This window comes from Pinus tabuliformis, chromosome 3_2, assembly GCF_031772625.1.
Source record: "Pinus tabuliformis cultivar Carrire ecotype Pingquan chromosome 3_2, CPIR1, whole genome shotgun sequence".
NCBI classification, from domain to species: Eukaryota; Viridiplantae; Streptophyta; class Pinopsida; order Pinales; family Pinaceae; genus Pinus; species Pinus tabuliformis.
The window spans coordinates 475,937,313-475,943,558 of NC_142302.1; positions in this window are offsets into that span (position 1 = coordinate 475,937,313).

Sequence of the window (6,246 nt, forward strand, 5' to 3'; positions counted from 1 at the left end):
TTGCATGGTGGTTCCATGTGGATAATTGCCACAACCTTTGCAAGGTCTACACATACTCCATCCTTGCAGATGATATGGCCTAGTAGATTTCCAAAGGGGACTGCGAAGATACATTTCTTGAGATTTAAAGAAATCTGCAATTGTCTGCACCTTTTGAACATTATTCTTAATAGGTTGGTGTGTTTTTTCAATAGACTATATACCGTCCAGTCATCCATGTAAACTTCTAGAAACTTATGAATATAATCTCATAATGCAGCTATGACGATCCTTGAGAAGACTGCTGGTGCATTCTTTAGTCCGAATGGCATCACATTGTATGCATATGACCCCCACTCTGTAGTGAATGTTCTTTTCCTTTTATCTTCTTCAGCTATTCTGACTTGGTGGTAACCTGAAAACCCATCTGTGAACGAATATGCTTCATTCCCCACAACATTGTCTAGGACCTCATCACTAAAGGGCATGGGAAACGGGTCATGCATGCATGCATTGTTCAAGATTTTGTAGTCGACACATACTTTGATTTCGGTTGCATCCTTCTTGTTCTGAATAACTATCAGGCTTATCCATTTAGCTTCGTCCACTTGAAAAATGATTCTTGCCTCCAACATTTTGTTAATTTCCATCTTAACTTTCTCTTTCACCGTTGGATTCAATCTGTACAACCTGTGCTTTACTGGCTAGGCATCTGGTCTCAAAATAATTTTCATTTCCACAATGTTTCCTTTTATTCCCTTCAGTTCTGCCACTGAAGCTAAGAATAGGTCCTATTATTCGTGCAATAGGTCGAAAATTTCTTTGGTGGCTTGCTTGTCCTAGTAGTCTCCCAATGATGTTATCTTAGGCATATCCTATGACCTAACATTTTGCTTCCTCATCTTCATTGGTAGAAGGTGGGCACCTTCCGTTAGCGGGCTCTCCTGGATGTCCCTCTCCCCTTCCGTTTCCCCAAATGTTAGGTGTCTCAGTGCTTGCAACCCGTCGTCATCTGATCCTACGTCTACCCTGTTATAAGCTGCATATCTTGGCGACTCTATTGCATACAGATACTACAGTAAATTTTTGTCAGGCTCTCCCTCAACCAACAGCTCTAGTGTGAACAGAACCCCTTTTATTTCCTGGAGTGCCTCTGTCATTTGTGCCTCGTCGCCTCTGAATGAGAAGTTTCTAATAAACTGTACCTCCATGGTATCCCAATCTACTGTCTACCGACGGAGCTCCTCTTGGACATACCAAGCTCGAGGGACAGTTTTGAGGGTATGTATAAATGCGTGTACCCATCGATCCTTCGACATTCCTTTGCTTTTCCAATTCATTATGCAATCCTTGATGTGCTCCTCGGGACTTGAATCCCCCCTGTATCTTTCCTTATCCTGTGGCCAATCTTCATCCCAGCCAAATCTTTCCTTCATGGCTTGTTTGACGCTTGCCCAGTCTCTTAGTGTATTGCAATGCATTTTCCACCATCTTGCTAAAGTTGCCATGAGGCCGATACTTAGAAAGGAGATCCTTTGATCCTTTGTCATTTCCCGGTCTACTCTGTCTAAGAAGGTGTCCACTGGTTCAAGGCCATGATACCTCGGATAGTCAGCTATCTCCATTTCTCCCTAGTTTACTCGGCTTATCATCGCACATCATCTAGTGGTTAGTTCGTATCCCCCCTGCTACCATGCATCCCATGCAGCTTCTAAACCGGTTTCCGAGCTTTGGATACTTCGCCAGCTTACTGATCCTCCGGCCGTGGGGTTGATGTAGTCCTCCCTCTTCCCTGTTGTGAGCATGTATAGTTGGTCTAACCCTCCTGGCTCATCCCTGTCATCTGCTCGTTCTATAAACCTAGTTCCTTGGTAGGGGTCTAACAGTTGGATCACCCTTAGCCTGTCTGCTTCAAAAATCATCAGTTCCTTCTTTAGGTCTATAACAACATAGTTCTCATATGCCCAATCAATCCCTAGGAGTGCTGGGTATGGGTCCTTATCCCTCGAGATGCCAATCACCTCGAATTCAGTGTGTGTCTTCACCCCTGCCACATCAACCTCTACATTCTCCAATCTCCCAATTGGTAGTATGCAGTACTGATTTTCCATTCTTAGTTGAATTGGAGAGTATTTTAGTTGATGCTTCCCCATTGCCTCCCAAGTTTTCCTAGGTAGGATGTTTACATCTGACCCTAAGTCTAGCATGGTGTCTCTAATCTGGAATCCTGCCACTTGCGCATTGATTCGAAACTCCTTTCCGCTTCTTCTCTTGTTCCGTTTCACTCTTCTGGAAGCCTTCTCTGGTAACCCTGCATGTGGTTGTTCCACTTCCTCTTCTTCCATGGATACCGCAACCTTTAGAATTTTTCTCAACTCCTTCAGCATGCCTTCATCCTCAACAATTTTCAAGAACAGTTTAAACCACTCCCCAATCGACTGGGTGTGATTAGGCATGTGATCTTAGGGTCTTTTATTATCTTTCTCTGTGGTCATCCCCTCAAATAGCTTAGCTGCTTCCTAATAGTACTTCTTTTGGCATTGAGCCTGATACCCCTTCTGTGGAGATGTCACTTTACGGATTAAGGGAGGGTCCTATGTGTAACGGTCCTTCCCTGTCTTCTTCCCTCCTTAGGTGACTATATTAATATTGGTTGTGGGGAGGCTGTCATCAGTCCGTGGTTTAGCATTCACCAAGTTGGCCCCTCCATGTCTGGTCCTTTCTTCCCACTTTGCAATGAGTCCCTGACAATCCTCTGTTGCGTTGGTATTAATTCTGCATTGTGAGCACCATGGTCTCCTTGGCAGCAGACATTCTCTGGCAACATGCCCTTCCTGGTCGTAGTTGTAACACCTCATGGGCCCTCTTCCTCTCATTCTTCCTCCTCGCCCATTTCCTCCTCGTCCTCCCCAGTTTGACTCATTAATTCTGAACATGGATCTGTCCAACCTTTCTGCTAGAGTGTCCAGTACTCGGCACTGATCGGTGTGATGCGTCGTTGATGCACAAAACTCATAGTAGTTGTTATTGGGGATGTTAGAGTACTTTTGCAAAATAGGGCACATCCGTGGTAGGTGTCCATATGCCCTATAGATCTCACAAAAGTCTTGATTATTCCTCCCTGGGAAGGCCCCTTGTGCTCCTACCACCGCAACTCCTGCAGTTGGTGGGGCTCCTAATGACCCCGCAACCCCACTTGGATGATTAATCCCTCGCAACCTTGGGCATTCTGTTGCAACGTGCCCCTCCACCATGCAATGGGTGCACCAAACGTTGGGTCTAGCTGGACGCACTGGCTGAAGATCTTTCAATTTCTCTATCAAGGTCACAATCTGGTTTTGTAGGCCTAAAATCGATGGATCTTGCAGGCTCATCCCTCCCCTGTATTCATGCGGGTATCCTGCCATAGCTTCTATGTGTGATGCTTGTTCCAATGCATCCTAGAGGGTTCCTATCTTCTGTTGTGTTAGTGGCATTCTGGTCAAAGGCAAGAGTGCCTTAATGAACCAGTCCCGCTGGTGGTTTGGGTCTAGAGTGTAACTCAACTTGGCAATGGCATCCTTAAACCTTTGCATGAGCTCCCAAGCCATCTCCCCTTCCCTCTGCTTAATTTCCCACAGTTTTGATAGCCCTTGTTGATCCGTCTGTGGTACCTTGAATTCCTGCACAAATCCTCTCTTAATATCATCTATTGTGGGGTTCTGATTCTGCTCCACCCACTTTATAAACCAGTGCAGAGCCCTTTCCCTCAACGTGGTTTGGAATTCTACTACTCTGACATTATCTGGAGTCTGACGAGGCCCTCCAAATAGCGTCGTAGAGATACCAGTGCTGCTCCACATCCTCATTTCCTCTCCCCACAAATTCGGGATATCTGGTAAAAGATCCCGCCATACTGATCTGGGTAGGAGCTATCAGCACAAACCCTTTTCTCCCCAGCTGCTGGGATCCCTGTAATCCTAAATTACTAATACTACTAGTTCCTGTGCTGCTCCTGATGTTGAACTTGATTCGATATTTCTCCCGCGCACTATATACCCGCACTACCTTGGCTAAGCTAATAATAAATTCCTTCGGATTGTGATAAAGTACCAGGGGAAGATCAGGGGAAACGCTACCTATGTCCCGGGGGTATTGCTACTGACTCTTAGTGGATGCTTCTTCTTCGTTGAATAATCTCCTCATCATGTCGCCCATATCCTCTTTGCTTCCTTCTTCATGCCCATGCGGCCTCTGCCCTTGTGATGCCCCTTATTCAACATGTACTTGGAATCCTCCTTTCCTAACCTATAAGGAAGGTCCATGTCCCTAGCTCCTGTGTCTTCCTTCACCACTCCTACTTGGTGGGGCCCCATCCTCTTCTTCCCCAGAGTCTGAATCGCTCTCGCCTGCCACTTATCTGCTAACAGTTCCCTTCTTTTCACCCTGACATCTCTTTCTTTCTTCAGTTCTTCAACATCCATCCCTTCAGCAGCATCTCTATCCCTCAACCAGCAGCATTCCCCCCTCTACGTTCTTCCCCTGGTACTGGGGATTTATGTTGCCATCCCTGCAACGGGTGAAGGCAACAGTCCTTCTTCCACCATAAACATCTTAATCCATGTTGGTACTTCCCTCATCAACTCACCTCTCAGTCCCGAGCTGAACACAACTTCTGCCTTTGAGAAAGACTGATAACTCTCTGTGAAAAACTCAACTACATATCCTTCCACTGTAGTCTTTACCCAAAAATCGACTACTCTAGTCAGATCATTATCCAACTATTGCAGCAGGGCAATATCTGACAAAGTCCAGCTGCGGCGAGCTGTCGTTGATCCACTTGGCTGAGTCTGTCCCTTCAGCCTTCTTAACCAATTGTACAGGTCCTCTAGGAACTTACACCAGAAAATTTCATACTGATCATTAGTGTCGTCAGCATATAAAATTTCCTCTCTTATCTTGTAAATTGGTTGATAGATTCATATACCATCTATGGATTTCCTCTCTTTATCTCCAATATCTATAGTAGCTTGTTGTAAATTCATCCCTTGAGATTTTTGTATAGCGAGGGCCCATGCCATTTTCAAAGTTATTTGTTTAAGGTTTCCTCTAACAATAGGTTTTATAGGAAAAATTTATGGATAACTTCTATCAAATGGAACACCTATGTACTTTTCAACAATAACGGTAATGACTAGTGGAAGTGTAGGGGGGTTTGAACCCGACATATAGAAGATATATTCAACATATCCAAGTGCACCATTGACCAACCCAACTTCAACCCACAAATTACATGTCAACATGACATGTTGTCCACGGCATAATAAGACTTCATGTTCCAACACATCATCATCATTGTCAACTATTTATGTTCTTTTGGTGTGTTCTGCAACACATCTTGCAATTGGAGAATTCAATGATTTTAGCATTTTCCAGTTGTGTAGACTAACCAAATTATTTGTTGCAAACAAGTGAACCACAAAATCAAATAAAATATTTTCAATTGGATGCAAGAAATCATCAACATGTGACATGAGAATATCCCAATCATGTAGAAAATGTTCTACATTTTCTATATTAGTTTAAAGGCTATAAAAGGATTTTTTCAGATCATCTCCTTGTTGCCTAAATTTTTTATCCAAAGTGACAAAAATGTTGAAGCTTTTCCACAACACTTTCCTTGTTGTTTTACCTACATACAAAGGTTTATCCTTAATAGGAGGTAGTTTCCCAAGGTCACCCACAAGAATCATGGACCTACCACCAAAAGGAGAAGACTTGTTATCAAGGATTGCTTCTTGCATACAAGAATCTATCGGTATGAATAACCTTGGACCTATAAAGCTCATTTCATCAATGAAGATATATTGAATGTGCCTTATCTCTTCTTGAAACATTTCTACAGCCTAGCCATTGAGTGGTTTCATATATTTAATAGGAAGTTTCAAAGCTGGGTGTATTGTTTTTCTATTTATATTAAAAGAAACAATACTAGTTGGAGCAAGCAATAAAAATGGACTTACATCATTTGTTGTTGAAGCAGAAAGAGCATGAAAAATACAATGAATAAGAAAATACTTGTCAGTTCCAACTATTCCTTGAATAATCATTTTCAAAGGATCATGATTTCCATTATCAATAGAGTGACATAAAATGATATCATAAGCAACTCATTTCTCTGATAAAGAAGATGGTGACACAATTGTCTCCCCAATTGAGTTGTCATTAACAACACCTGCAGATTGGGAATCTTTTATAAAAAGGATAACATGTTTTTCAATATCATGT